Raw genomic sequence first — 15,945 nt, 5'->3', positions numbered from 1 at the left:
AAATGGGCAGAGGAGTTACCTTATGTGCTATGGGCTGATAGAACAACTCCCAAGAATGCCACTGGTCAAACACCTTTCTCTTTAGTATTTGGGGCAGAAGCAGTGATCCCAACAGAGATGGTGATCCCAACTGCTAGAACAAGTGCTCGTGATCCTGAAGAGAATGCTACAATCCTAGCTCAGGATTTGGATACTATTGAGGAAATCAGGGATCTGGCTAGGATAAGGATGGCAAGCTACCAACAAAGAATGGCCGGTGCTTACAACAAAAATGTTAGGATAAGGAAGTTCCAAGTCGGAGATATGGTGTTGAGAAAAACATTCCAAAACACTATTAATCCTGCTGACGGGAAGTTAGCACCAAAGTGGGAAGGCCCCTACTTGATTGAAGCTGAAGCAGGAAAGGGGGCATACAGATTGCTAACTATGGAAGGAAACTTGTTACCAAGAGCCTGGAATGCTGTTCACTTAAAGAGATACTTTATGTGAACATGATCCTTCAAGCATGTGATCCTTACATTGAAGTATCCTCAAAGAATCCCGGTGATGTCAGTGATCCTTACTCTGGTAATGTCCTTATCTTAAAACTATTACATTTCCTTACTTTTTACCAAAGGATAAGGATCCTGTATCCTTCATCCTCTTCTCACAAACCATTTGAGTTGTGATAGTTCAGGTATCTACAGCATATCGTTAAAGATCTTCAAAAGCAACGCAGATCCTTGGGTCTAACCCCAGTTATCCTTGGGATTATCCCCAGTTTCCGCCAGCAGCGCACGATGATCCTGATATAGTTCACGTCTTTGGGACCAGTACCCACTTCCGGGGCTGACAACCTCATCGTACTGGCTATACCCAGGATCCTACGTATAATGGTAGACGTACCATACATCCGTTCATAAGGTTTCTAACGTTTTCACGTTAGCTAAGGTTTTGACATTTTCATGTCACTAAGTTTGGATAGTCGCCAGTAAGGGCCATACTCCAGTTTACATACGATCCTTTGGGCTTGTCCCCAGTTATCCTTTGGGCTTGTCCCCAGTTATCCTTTGGGCTTGTCCCCAGTGATCCTTTGGGATCATCCTCAGTGATCCTATGGGCTTGTCCCCAGTTACTAACTTATCTTTTATATTGGCTTAGTCCCAAGTTATATTCCATTTTTCAGGTTCTCGAAGTTAAACATTTAAGGATCCTTAATCCTTATTATCCATTAAAGTTTTACTTATGGTTATCCCGATTAAAGGTTAGGATCTTGGATCCTCAGCTATGATCCTTAACTATTTTCAATTTCATTATTCATTTGAATACCCTTTAGACCTTGACAACTGAACCTATGATCCTTAAAATAAACTACCTTGAAAATTTTCGATTATAGGATATTTGATCCAGGATCATATCCTAAATTTCTTAAACATAATTTGCTCAACTTTTCTTACTCAAACAAACATGTGCCCAAAACAATTGAAAATAAAAAGGATAATAACACAAGATAAGCGACAAAAGTTTAAGATTTTATTTATTAACGAAAGGATTAACCCTTCAAAAGTTGTCAAAATTGCCAACCCACATTTCTACCAGCAAAACGTGGCCCGTCCACATGGGTTGGCAAAGGGTGTCCATTGTCTTTGCGGTCTTAGCAGGTGCAGGAAAGTAAAAGCGGCAGGATCACAAAGGCTTCATCCCCCAAACAGAGGATCCCTCCACCTTTTGTAATCCTACCTATTGTCCAAAGGATCCAGGATCCTTAACCCTAAAAACTGTTGTTCAAAGATTACAGACCATCAACCACAAAAACTACTACCAAAATTTAAAAATTGGGCTCCGGCTATGTCTAGAAGTTTCCATCATTGCCCAATCTTGCAGCTCAAACCTTCGCTGCACCATCACCACTAGCTCCACTTGCTTCACCCTGATCCTTACCAGCATCTCCACCTTCAAGCATAGGGATATCCTCAGCATCATCATCATCCTCCAACTCTGCCAGCCTTGCCTTCCAACCTTCCACGTCCCATGTACCTTTGTCAAAGGAAGGATCCTGAGCCTCTGCAGCCATTTGCAGCTGGATCTTATACATGGTTATCGCAGCAGAGACCTTAGCATCCTGGGTGATATCATGCTTCTCGTAGTCAAACTTGATCAATGCTTTGACAGCTTCATCCCTGGTAGCCCGGAGCTCCTTCTCAAGATCGGCTATCTTGAGATCCTTCAGCACACCCATCTGTTGGAGGTCGGCAATTTGGCGATCCTGATCTTCAACGTGGTTAACATAAGTCTCTATTTCAGTAAGTTTCTGCAAAAACAACAAGATATGACGTCAGACACAGGTAATCCTCAAAAACCATCAGGATAACCAACAGGGGCAGTGATCCTAACCTCGTTGACAGAATCAAGAAACTGCTGATGAATCAGGGGAAATCCTTGGAGATCCTCAGAAGTCTTCCTCTTCTTTCCCTTACCCCTAATGGGTAATTTAGGGGCTGAAGCAGAGGGACTAGCAGCAGGAGTCTTCTTCTTCGAAGACTTGACGTTGGCAAGATCATCAACCCCAAACAAGGAGGCAGACTTGGCGGACTTAGCAGATTTCCCAGCACCTACACAATCAAAACAAGATAAGTCTCCTAACTAATTTAATACTTTTGCATAGAACTTACTTTTTGGTAAGGATACTTACTTGACATTGTGGCAGATGCGGAGGATACTTCTTGTGAATCTTGGATGGTGACTTGAAAACTTCTAGTCTCAGGATCAAGCTTCTTGAAAGCTAAAACTCTCTCTCTTGCAGCAGGAGTTAACTTGAGATGAGTAACGGATATAGCTGAAAAAATACAAAAGACAAAAAAGACATTAGTGATCCTCATCATAAGAGACAAGTCTGATGGTGATCCTTCGAGGATCCTCTATCCTACCATGAGTAGCCCACTCCTTGGGCAGATCCTCCCCGTTAGGGATGGTATCTCTCCTAACAAAGAAGAATCGTCGCTTCCAGTTGGTATCATTTTTTGTGACCTTAAAAACAGGGTGATCCTCTCCAGCTTTCCGTTTCAACAAGTATCGACAGGAACCAAATGTGGTAAGATCATATAACTCGGCCAGCTCCGGCATCCCTAAGTCAATCCCCTCCTGCTCGATGATCCTCTCAAGGGTACACAGAACCCTCCAGATCATCGGCATGGCCTGGATATAGGACATACCGGTCAGAGAAAAGAAGGACTGGGTGAAGGCTGGAAAAGGGTATGAATATCCTATGGTAAACGGAGTTGCAGGAAAGGCCACCCAGGCGTCGGAAACGAAATCACTCAGAGCGGTGGGAGTAAAAGACTTGAAGACGGTATCCGCCGGAAAACAGTGACGGATCCTATCAACATGAGCATCGGTAAAGCAACATCTCTCCGTAGGAGAGTCCTTAATGATCCCTTGGCTTTTCAGGGGACTGCTCTTCTCGTGATCCTTATGGGGAGAGTTTCGGAGCAACATCCTCACAACAAAATAAAAACAGGGAGCAGAAAAACAGAGTAAGAGGAGGAAGAATGAAAAAGAAAAGAGAATACCTGATCGATCTTCGGTAGAAATTATAAAGGGAAGTTATATCGAATTTAAATGCAGAGTGATCCCAACCCTATCTCCTATTTATAATCATGATTTGCAGGGATGTCACTTCATTGACGTAATGATCACAACGGCTAGTCCGCTTATAACGGCTAGTTATCCGAGTAGTCCATTGAAGATAAGATCAGAGCAAAATATAACTCATTAATTTACAATAAACTCCTTATATTTTGGGGGCAATTGTTAGGGCTGGATTTTTATTATACGTGATCCTTATACGTGATCCTAACCAGTGATCCTTGTTTCTTTGGCAGACAGTGATCCTCAGCAGGACTTCAGGATCAGGATCATGGACCATCAAAGGATCCTCATGCTAACAGTTACCTTCGTTTAAAACAATGTTATTTTGCAGGAACATCTAGCAGGATACGCTCTTAGCATCATAATCAAGGGACGCGTCTTCACAATTATAGCATGAGCTTAATCGAAGATAGACGTTGCAAAGGATATGGAAACTTAGCTTGATTTATGGGCGGCAATTTAGGCTAGATTGTCTTTTATTTCTAAAGGGGTAATGAGCTGATTATTAGTCTTTTTACCTAAAATAGGTCACTTACACTTGTATAAATACCACTCTTCCTCATTTGGAAGAACACACGACAACACACAACACAATTCTCACACGCTTAGACACTCGAAACTATAGTGATCCTTGTACTCAGCTCATTATCATCCGAAGTTGTAACTATATTTTTCTTATATTGAAGTTGGTGATCGGTAGTTGCCGTCACCCGAGGTTTTTTATGCCGGAGATCATACATTGATCAAGGGCTTTTTCCTCGTATAAATCATTGTGTCTTTGCATATTTCTCATAAAAGTGATCCTTTACTTTTGTAATTAACCAAGCATCATACCCCGTTTACATAAAGTTTGGTTACATTATCCTTGTGTGATTTTTGACCAAAACATACTTCCTCCTGGATAATGGCATTCCTTTCTGGTGCAAACTTCCTCCTTTTTTGATGGATTGGTTTGATCGACCTGTCAATGCCAAGTTTATGAGTGATAATATCCTTAGATATACCTGTCATATCTTCATGTTTCCATGCAAAGGTAGATTTTCTTCTTTTGAGGAAGGATATTATGTTTTCTTTCAACTTGCCAAGGATCCCTGATCCGATATAGATTTTTGATTCAGGATCACAAGGATCCAAAAGGATTTCGTCCACATCCTGTTCCCTTGCCTCCAAGACACTCCTTGGAGGATACTGTAATTGCTATTGCTCCCTTGGCTTCGAGGTTGGTTTCATGGATGAGGTATAGCAATCCTTAGCCTCTTGCTGGTCACTATCGATCTTGATTATCCCCCATGGGCTAGGGAGTTTCACACATTGATGGTAGGTGGATGGGACTGCTTTCATATCATGTATCCAGGGCCTGCCAAGGATAACATTACAACAAGATAAACAGTCAATGACACAAAATTTTTGATAATTATGTAATCCTTCCACGTAGATTGGGAGTTTAATGTCCCCCAGGGTTTTCTTAGTTTCTCCACTGAATCCCACAAGCACGGAGGATCTTGGTGTGATGTCTGATTCCGGGATACCCATTTTCTTTAGAACATCAAGCTGGATAATGTTTACTGAGCTTCCTCCGTCGATAAGGATCCTGCGGACAAAATGGTTAGAGATAAAGAGAGTTATAACTAAACTATCATGATGAGGATCCTGGATGTTAATGCGATCATCCTCATCAAACGTTATCGTTTTTCCTTCCGAGACACTTGATATTCGAATAGGTCTTTCTCCATTATCCATTTTAGCTTCCTTTGCATGCCTTTTAGCCGCTGAGAAGGATGTACCACAGATGTCTGATCCTCCGGAAATAAAGTTGATTACTTGTGCGTTTGCCGGAGGGGCTGGAGCTTTTTCTGGGATCCTTTCAGGATCCTGAGTCTTTTGCTTTTTCCTTCCCAACAATTCTTTCAAATGTCCCTTGCTTAGCAGATATCCAATTTCCTTTCTTAATGCGATGCATTCTTCAGTTAGATGCCCGAAATTCTCGTGGTATGCACACCACTTTGACTTGTCTTTAGTCCCGGATGGTTTATCATTCTTTCTGGGCCACCTGGCTTTTTCTCCTAGATTCTGCATTGCAAGGATTAGTTCATGATTGTCAACAGAAAAACAATATTCAGAAATCGGAGGATAATCCTCATCATCCTCTTCTTGGTCAACAGCATGCACGTTCTGGTTGTCATTTCTATGGTAGGATTTGAATTTATTGCTCCTGAAGGAGGATCCTTGCTTCTCCTGTTTTGAGGATCCTACTTGTCTCTCCTGGATCCTCTTGTCATCCTCTAGCCGGATGAACCTGAGTGCCCGAGTTCTTACTTCATCTAGGTTCCTGCACGGTGTCATAACAAGATCATCATAGAACAATGAATCCTTAAGCAGTCCCATTTTGAAGGCCTCAACAGCCGTGGCCATATCCAAGTTGGGAATGTCCAAGGATTCTTTACTGAATTTAGTTATATAATCCCTTAACGATTCATTATGACTTTGAGTTACCCTGTATAAATCACTAATAGAGTAAGGGGGAAGACTTAGCAGCCATTTAAGAGCCGATCCAGTAAGAGTGGATCCAAATCCTTTACATAGGCATGCTTCCTTTAACTTTTCTGGGATTGGATTGATCTCCATCCTCTCCCTGTATTGTGCTATGTGCTCCTCAGGATCCGTTGTACCATCATACAGCTTCATAGTAGGGATATGGAACCTTTTGGGTACCTCTGCATCACAAATTGGTGGTGCAAAACGAGATACCTTATGGCTTCCATCTGCAATCTCCTGGATAGGCTTGACTACCCCTGGAACACTTGAGATCATATCCTTCAGCTTCTGCAACTCCCTGGCCATAGCATGATTGATACCTGTATCCTGCACGAATCCATGGTTAGTGGTAAGATAATTATTTAAGGTGTTACCTCCCATTGGGTTCAAGTTAGGAATACTGGGTGTGAATCCATATGGCTGGGATTCTGGGATGATGGAGGGACCAGTGGAGGCAATGGTCTGCATTGGAATGAAATCCCCTTGATGGACATCTAGATTTCCTGTTTGCAAACTCTTTAGGGATCCTGGCATCTGGGAGGATCCTGGTATCTGAGACGATCCCGGAACAAAGGAGGATCCTTGAACCTGGGATGATCCTGGAACAAAGGAGGATCCTTGAACCTGGGATGATCCTGGAACGAAGGAGGATCCTAAGCTCATGAAGGATCCCAAATGCTGGGCATAAGATCCCGCCGGTTGGAAATATGATCCTGATACCTGAGTCATTGTTGCTGGGCCGAAATGCACTCCTCTTGATCCACCCATATATTGAATGTCTGGGACCTCTGATGGCTGAGAAGTAATCATTGTAGTATCAAAATTCAAAGATTTGGGCATTAGTGGGGAATGATCCTCTGCCGTTTTCTTTTGCCTTTTGAGATCTCTGATTTCTCTGAGGATCCTGTCATTAGTTTCATCCTGCTGCTGCATACGATCCCTCATCTGCAAAATCAAAGTAAATATATCACTAGTACTGGGAACAGAAGAAGTTAGAGCAGAAGATGATGGTTTAGAGGAGATAGAAGTTGGTCTCTTCTCAGCATTTTTCTGAGATCCAGCTGGTGGTGGAGGCAAAGGTGGAATGCCAGTAGATGAATTGACTGCCGACATCGCTGTGGATGTATTCTTCAATGATGAAGCCATGTAACTCTTTGAAATGATTTCGAACAGAAAGTTTTCTTATGAATGAAGCACCAATTGCCCCACGGTGGGCGCCAAACTGTTTTGGTCAAAAATCACACAAGGATAATGCAACCAAACTCTAAGTAAACGGGGAATGATGCTTGGTTTGTTGAAAAAGTAAAGGATCACTTTAGTGAGAAATATGCAAGTGACACAAGGATTTATACGAGGAAAAGGCCCTTGATCAATGAATGATCTCCGGCATAAAAAACCTCGGGTGATGGCAACTACCGATCACCAAACTTCAATATAACAAAAAATGGTTACAACTTCGGATGATAATGAGCTGAGTACAAGGATCACTATAGTATCGAGTGTCTAAGCGTGTGAGAAATGTGTTGTGTGTCTTCCTGTAACAACTGCCACTAAAATCCATAATTAGGATGGTAATTAGCTATTAAGGAAACCCTAATTGAGAAACCCAAGTAATTCCGCATAAACCCTAAAATTTTCATAACAATCGGAATCAGGATCAGGGCCCCTAAAACTCGAAGGGGGTAAAACCTAGCTAGTAATTATCTTAAAATTCTTGCTGGAGAAGTAAAATTCGTTTGATTGACAACTCCTCCAAGCTACTGGGACACGAACCTACCCTACCCTAAATTGTTACCCGTCGCGCCACGCGACAGGACCAGGTTTCCCTGTCGCGACACGCGAGGGAACGCATTTTCCAGCTATAAATAGAGGGCAGTGGGACTTGGTTCTGTGCTTTAATTCGACGTTCAAATTCTAATTGTGCTCTGAGTTATAGTCGAAACAGTTCACAAACACACACGATTATCGAAACGCTGCCGCAATCAGGGTAATAACTCGATCGCTATTACGATTCAACGTCCGATCGATTATAACTATCCAACGATAGTCCAGGTGCTGCTCAATTGAGCTTGTACTTTGATTATTCGTCGTGATTTCGACTTGAATATTAGAGTGCTGTTCAAATTCGGACTATGCTCTGTTATTCGTTGTGAATCCGATTGAATTATCAAGTATTGCACTGATCAATCGTTGTGAAGGTTTAATCTCGTGAATTGACGTAACTGCTGTATTAGTTACTAACCTGCCTGTGTGTGCATTGTGTTAAACTAGGTATAATCAAGGCTAATCAGTAGGCTTATCTATTTGCTCGTTAATCTGCAATGTGAGTCATTCTCTTTTTATCAACTGTTTTACAATACTCCAAATTTTTTTCAAGGTTATAATTACAGGGATTAAGTCTTTGTAATCACCAAATTACAGCTGGTATGTGGGGGTATTGTGCACATTACTATTTTATCACTCTATGTGAGTGAGTATTACTCTATGTGAGTGATTATTACTCTGTGTGAGTAAACCGTCATTATTGGGGCGACGGGACCCAATAGTGGTATGACCACAGTCACAGATCCGGTCGAGTGACAAATACCCATTCTTGATAATTGGTTGATAGAAACATTGTAATCGCTCTTAATACTGTAAATTTATAACTAACGGGTCGTTTTAGAAAACAGAATGATTCACTCAGTATTTCCCCGCTGACAAAACCTTTTTCAAACATGTTTCAGGTGATCTGTGTGATCCAGGAAAAGTGCAGTAAAGCACTATCAAGCTCAGGGAAGTGGCTCATTGTAAATAAATAAAACATGTTTTGGAAAAATAAAGATTTCTGTGTGAAATCAACTTATTGTAAATTTTGGGATTTATCCCTTAAACTTTGTGTAATATACTAATCAAGTAATTTCCGATGAAAAGATCCTGTTAATCAAAGACTTCCGCTGTCGCATAAATTAAATACCACGGATATCACCGGGAACTGCCTCGCGGCCCCCGACTCCGTCCAGGGTGGGTCGGGGAGCCGTGACAGTGAAGGTGGTATCAGAGCTAATAATTAATAACTATTGAGCCACTGATCGAGCCACTGATTTAAGCCTATTACGGAATTAAGTATTTGACAAAATACTTAATCCTATTAGTTATCATTCTGTGATTATTTGTTTTAACTGATTATTTGATAGTTACAGTATGGGTAAACAAAAGCTGTCTGCTATCTACCACAAACTAGATGTTGCATCTTCTTCTAAAAACCCAGTAAATTTAGAAGAAGGAATCTTTGTCCGCAAGGCAAACTATGAAAATCCTCTTTCCCCAGAGAAAAGGGATTCGATACTTAAAAAGAGTCAGGAGAAAAAGAAACCTCGAACCAAGAGAGTTAGGTTTAACCCAGAAGTCCAAGAGTTGGGTAATAGTACACCTTGGGAAGATAAATTAGACAAGAAATGGGCAAATCTCTATATGCTAGCTACTGTAGCAGAAAATGCCAATTTCTAAATATCCGATAAGTTGGGTCTAGTAAGAGAAATTACAATCCAGTAAATAAATAAAGTCCTAGTGTGTTTATTTCTGTTGTCCTTTGTATAAATTGGTATGCAATAAAACTTCAGTGTTTGTTTGTTAAACTTTGTTCCAAAGTTTTAACATTGCATTCTTGTATTTTGCATATATACTATGCAGCATGAATGAGATGTCGGAAGCATTCCAGAATCTCAACTTATATCCAGTGCCTATCGAAGTCTCTCACGACTTTACTGGTTACATTGCTGACATAGAAGAACCTGTGGAATTCAAAGCTCCACCGTTGGAAAAAGCCAAACCTAAAAAGAAAAGAAGATACGTGGGATGGAGGAAAGTACGCCGTAGGAAACCAACTACTAGGAGACTTCCTAAAATAGAAAATCCTGTGAGCATGAACAAGGGAAAAGAAATAGAAACTGGAGAAAGTTCGAAACTACCAGAAAAGGAAATAGGAATAGATCTTAAGAAAAAGGGAATAGAGATCGGAGAAAGCTCTAAACAGTCTGAGGAAATCACGTTCCAGGACGAAATAAATCGCCTACTAGATAATTGTGATGTTATAGAGCCTATCAATGACACTCTTTTCTCTTATCCTGTTACAGCCCAATTTCCACTAAACCTAGGACCAGCTATTCCAGACCCACTAGTTCACACTAGACCATTAGGCCAAATGGAGGAATGGTGGACTAATGACTGGCAATTCCAAAATATAGTTAATAGTCCCTATAGTTTCTCCCACAGTTTGATCCAGAACCTATCCCTAATCCGCCAATGAGCTATGAAAATTTAGCTGAGTTACGTCAGTTCGGTGAAGAACTGATAGGCACCGGGAATAGGATCCGGGAAATGGGGTAGCAGATCTCTTGGAAGTATGACGAGAGGGAGCGTCGTCACTGAAACTGCCAGTGGACCAAAGGAAAGGAAGGGCTGGAAAAAGTTTGTCTGTATTATAACTAATATAAAAAAAAAACTGATTCTGTAAAATGGGCAATAAAACCTTGTAAGATATGGTGTGTACGGAGGCATATACAATATACAATAACAAAATGAAAGTCGAGAAATCGACAATTTTGGTTATGTTTGTATGTTGTAGTAAATTATATGTTCATCTGTGCTAAAATTATTATTAATAAGTTAGACACTAATAATTCCTACTAATTAACAGATGGAAAACGCTAACAATGAACCAATTAATGAAGTAAATCAATCTGAGCAAGAACAGGAAGATCAATATATAACCCGACAAGATATTGAGCACTTTATCGCCCAAGGAATAGCTCATGCTATTCCAGAAATTGTGGCTGCTGTTCAGAAACCTGCCGAACCACAATTAATTCCTAGTAAACGCATTCCAGAAGATAACGGCAGTAACAACATAAATGGAGGCGGTAATCATGATGATCATGATCCGCAACAGGCCCCACTCCCTAAGAGAATAAAAGCTGCAACGCCTGGTTGCACTTACAAGGAATTTCTTGCTTGCAAACCCGCATAATTTGCAGGTAATGAAGGGGCAACTGCAACACTGCGTTGGTTAGAGAAAACCGAGGCAGTAATTGCAATAAGCAAATGTGCTGAAGAGGATCAAGTAATGTATGCATCAAATCTGTTCAAAGAAGGAGCACTCGAATGGTGGAACACGGTCCTCCAGGCAAAAGGAAGAAGGGTAGCCTATGCAATGAATTGGGAAGAATTTAAGAGTCTGGTAGAAAGAAAATTCTGTCCCGAATACGAGAAGGAACAAATGGCAAACCAGTTCCTGAGTCATCGTATGTTAGGTGTAGATTGCCGGGGCTATACTTCGACATTCTTTGAATACGCAAGGGTAGTGCCAACACTGGCTTCGCCAGAACCGGTACTTATTTCTCGTTACATATGGGGGTTAATTAGTGAAATCCGAAACATCGTTAAAGCTGCGAGACCTCGTACCATTGACGATGCGGTAGAATTAGCTAATACCCTAACGGATGAGTTGGTACGCACAAGAGAGGAAGATCGTAAGAAGGAATTAGCTCAAAAGATTACCCAAGGATTTCGTGTGGGTAATACCAAGAAAACAGGGCAATCCTCATCACCTCCTTTCTGCAAAACTTGCAAAAAGAAGCATTATGGACAATGCAACATGGTTTGCAATTTTTGCAAGACCAAAGGACATCGGGAAGAAGACTGCAGGAAGAAAACAAGAATTTGCTATAATTGCAGAGAAAGAGGTCATTTCCAATTTGAATGTCCTAAATTAGCTAAACCTGTAGCCAACCAAACCAAACCAGCTGAAGGAGCAACCAAGAGAAATGCGCGGGCATTCCAGCTGACCACTCAAGAGGCCGAACTCATTCCGGATGTGATAGCTGGTACGTTCCTAGTACATGACGTATTTGCAAAAGTATTATTTGACTCTGGTGCAAACCAAAGTTTTATTAATACTTCATTTTGTCAAGCTCTCAAGTTACCGTTAACCACTCTTAGGTAAATTTTCACAGTTGAAACCGCAGAAGGAAATTCTATAAACATAAATAAAATCTGGCAAGAAGGAAAAATAGAATTATTAGGCCATAAGTTTTCTGCAAATCTGTTACCAATGAATTTAGCCGGATTCGATGTAGTATTAGGAATGGATTGGTTAATAGCCAACCATGCACGAATCCTATGTGACAAAAATGCAGTAGAAATTCAAACCCCTACAGGAGAAGTAATTTTAATTACTGGAAATAAACCTCGAAAGCCATTGAAATTCATATCAGTAATGAAATTGGCAAGCTATTCGAGAAACTCATATCGACTTGAATATTAGAGTGTTGTTCGAATTCGGACTATGCTTTGTTATTCGTTGTGAATCCGATTGAATTATCAAGTATTGCACTGATCAATCGTTGTGAAGGTTTAATCTCGTGAATTGACGTAACTGCTGTATTAGTTACTAACCTGCCTGTGTGTGCATTGTGTTAAACTAGGTATAATCAAGGCTAATCAATAGGCTTATCTATTTGCTCGTTAATCTGCAATGTGAGTCATTCTCTTTTTATCAACTGTTTTACAATACTCCAAATTTTTTCAAGGTTATAATTACAGGGATTAAGTCTTTGTAATCACCAAATTACAGCTGGTATGTGGGGGTATTGTGCACATTACTATTTTATCACTCTATGTGAGTGAGTATTACTCTATGTGAGTGATTATTACTCTGTGTGAGTAAACCGTCATTATTGGGGCGACGGGATCCAATAGTGGTATGACCACAGTCACAGATCCGGTCGAGTGACAAATACCCATTCTTGATAATTGGTTGATAGAAACATTGTAATCGCTCTTAATACTGTAAATTTATAACTAACGGGTCGTTTTAGAAAACAGAATGATTCACTCAGTATTTCCCCGCTGACAAAACCTTTTTCAAACATGTTTCAGGTGATCTGTGTGATCCAGGAAAAGTGCAGTAAAGCACTATCAAGCTCAGGGAAGTGGCTCATTGTAAATAAATAAAAAATGTTTTGGAAAAATAAATATTTCTGTGTGAAATCAACTTATTGTAAATTTTGGGATTTATCCCTTAAACTTTGTGTAATATACTAATCAAGTAATTTCCGATGAAAAGATCCTGTTAATCAAAGACTTCCGCTGTCGCATAAATTAAATACCACGGATATCACCGGGAACTGCCTTGCGGCCCCCGACTCCGTCCAGGGTGGGTCGGGGAGCCGTGACACTTCCGAATGGGGAAGAGTGTTATATATACAAGTGTGAGTGACCTATTTTAGGTAAATAAACTAACAATCAGCTCATTACCCCTTTAGAAATAAAAGTAAATCTAGCCTAAATTATCGCCCTTAAATCATGCCGAGTTTCCATATCCTCTACAACGTTCATCTCTGATTAAGCATATGCCAAAGTTGTAAAGACGCGTCCCTTGTTTGCGATGCTAAGAGCGGATCCTGCTAGACATTCCTGCAAGATAACATTAAATTCAATGAAAACAACTGTTAGCATGAGGATCCCTATGATGGTCCGTGATCCTGATCCTGGAACTCTGCTGAGGATCACTATCTGCCAAAGAAATAAGGATCACTGGTTAGGATCACATGTAAGGATCATGTGTTATAAAAATCCAGCCCTAACAGATAATACAACCAAACTCTTTGTAAACGGGGAATGATGCTTGGTATGATGAACAAAGATAAGGATCACTTAAATGTAAATTGCACAAGTGACACAAGGATTTATACGAGGAAAAAGCCCTTGATCAATGAATGATCTCCGGCATAAAAAACCTCGGGTGATGGAAACTACCGATCACCAAACTTCAATATAACAAACAAAGTTTACAACTTCGGATGGTAACGAGCTAGGTACAAGGATCACTACGGTGTTGTATGCTAGTACGTGTAAGAAAATGTGTTGTGTCCTCCGAATACTGTAGAGTGCCATTTATATAAGCGTGTGTGGTTGAATTTTAGGCAAGTCACCTAACTACTAGCTCGTTACCCCTTTAGAAATAGAAGCAAATTTAGCCTAACTAATTGCCCGTAAATTGTGCTAAGTTTCCTTATTTTCCACAACGTCTATTTCTGGCGATGTATGTGCGAGATTTACGTGAAAGATTCCTTAATAACGTTGCCAAGACCAGGTCCAACTCGTAATTCCTGCAAAACAACATTAAATTCGAAGAGAACAATCGTTAGTATGAGGATCCTTAGGATGATCCGTGATCCTGATCCTGAAGCTCTTCTGAGGATCACTATCTGCCAAAAAAACAAGGATCACTTGTTAGGATATCATGTAAGGATCATAGGTCATTAAAATCCTGCCCTAACAATTGCCCCCAAAATATAAGGAGTAATTATATAATATTAACGAGTTATATTTTGCCAATCTTATCTGTAACTAACTCAACGGATATATAGCCGTTGTGACCGAACTATCCGTTGCAATCCTGACGTCATGGAAGTGACAACCCTGCACAATCATGATTATAAATAGGAGATATAGATAGGATCGTTTAAATTTCAGAAGTACTCCCTTTATAATCTCATCCGAAGGTAAACAGGTATTCTCTCTTCATCTTCTTTCTTCTCTTGCTCTGTTTTCTTTCTCTTTCCATCATTCTGTCAAAAAATGCTGCTCCGGAACTCTCCCAGCAAGGATCCTAAGAATAACAGCCCCTTGAAGGGTCAAGGGATCATCAAGGATTCCCCCGCTGAGAGGTGTTGTTTTACCGACCCTCAAATTGACAAAATCCGGCATTGCTTTCCGGCGAACACCCTCTTTAAACCTTTTAGCCCTACCGCTCTGAGCGATTACATCTCTGAGGCTTGGGTAGCTTTCCCGGTCACTCCTTTCATGATAGGATACTCGTATCCTTTCCCTCAGTTCACCGAGTCCTTTTTCTCCCTTACCGGCATCTGCTACATCCAGGCTATGCCGATGATCTGGAGGGTTTTATACACCCTTGAAAGGATCATCGAACAAGAAGGAATTGATCTGGGTATGGCGGAGTTGGCTGAGATGTATGATCTTACAACTTTTGGATCCCACCTATACTTGTTCAAACGAAAAGCTGGAGAGGAGCACCCTGTTCTCAAAGTTACCAAAAATGATATGAACTGGAAGCGGCGGTTCTTTTTTGTGAGGAGAGATACCATCCCTGATGGGAAGGATTTGCCCAAGAAGTGGGCTACCCATGGTAGGATAGAGGATCCTGGAAGGATCACCGTAGAACTTATCCTTTAGCATAAGGATCACTGATGTTCTGTTGTTTTCTTGTTGTGCAGCTATCTCCGTTTCACATCTGAAGTTGACACCTGTTGCAAAAGAGCGACTCCTGGCCTTTAAGAAGCTTGACCCTGAAGTCAGAACTTTCAAGATTACCACCCAGGATTCTCAGGAAGTATCCTCTGCTTCTGTCACAATGTCAAGTAAGTATCCTTATTTAAGGAGTATTTATATAATGAGAGTCAAATAAAATTAAGATACTTATCTTGTTTTGGTTGTGTAGGTGCTGGAAAATCCTCTAAGTCTGCTTCGAAGTTCGGCATCGATGATCTTACTATTGTCAAATCTTCAAGGAGAAAGACTCCTGTTGCTAGCCCAACTGCTTCAGCCCCTAAAGCACCTATCAGGGGAAAAGGAAGCAAGAAGAGAAAGGCCTCTGAGGATTTGCAAGGCCTGCCCCTGCTCCGCCAACAGTGTCTGGATTACATCAACGAGGTAAGGATCACTGTCCTTCTTGTGTATCCTGCTAGTTTTGAGGATCACTTTTTTCTGATGTTGTTCCTT

This window comes from Helianthus annuus, chromosome 7 (genome assembly GCF_002127325.2).
Source record: "Helianthus annuus cultivar XRQ/B chromosome 7, HanXRQr2.0-SUNRISE, whole genome shotgun sequence".
Lineage (NCBI taxonomy): Eukaryota > Viridiplantae > Streptophyta > Magnoliopsida > Asterales > Asteraceae > Helianthus > Helianthus annuus.
Note: the sequence above shows the minus strand (reverse complement) of the source record.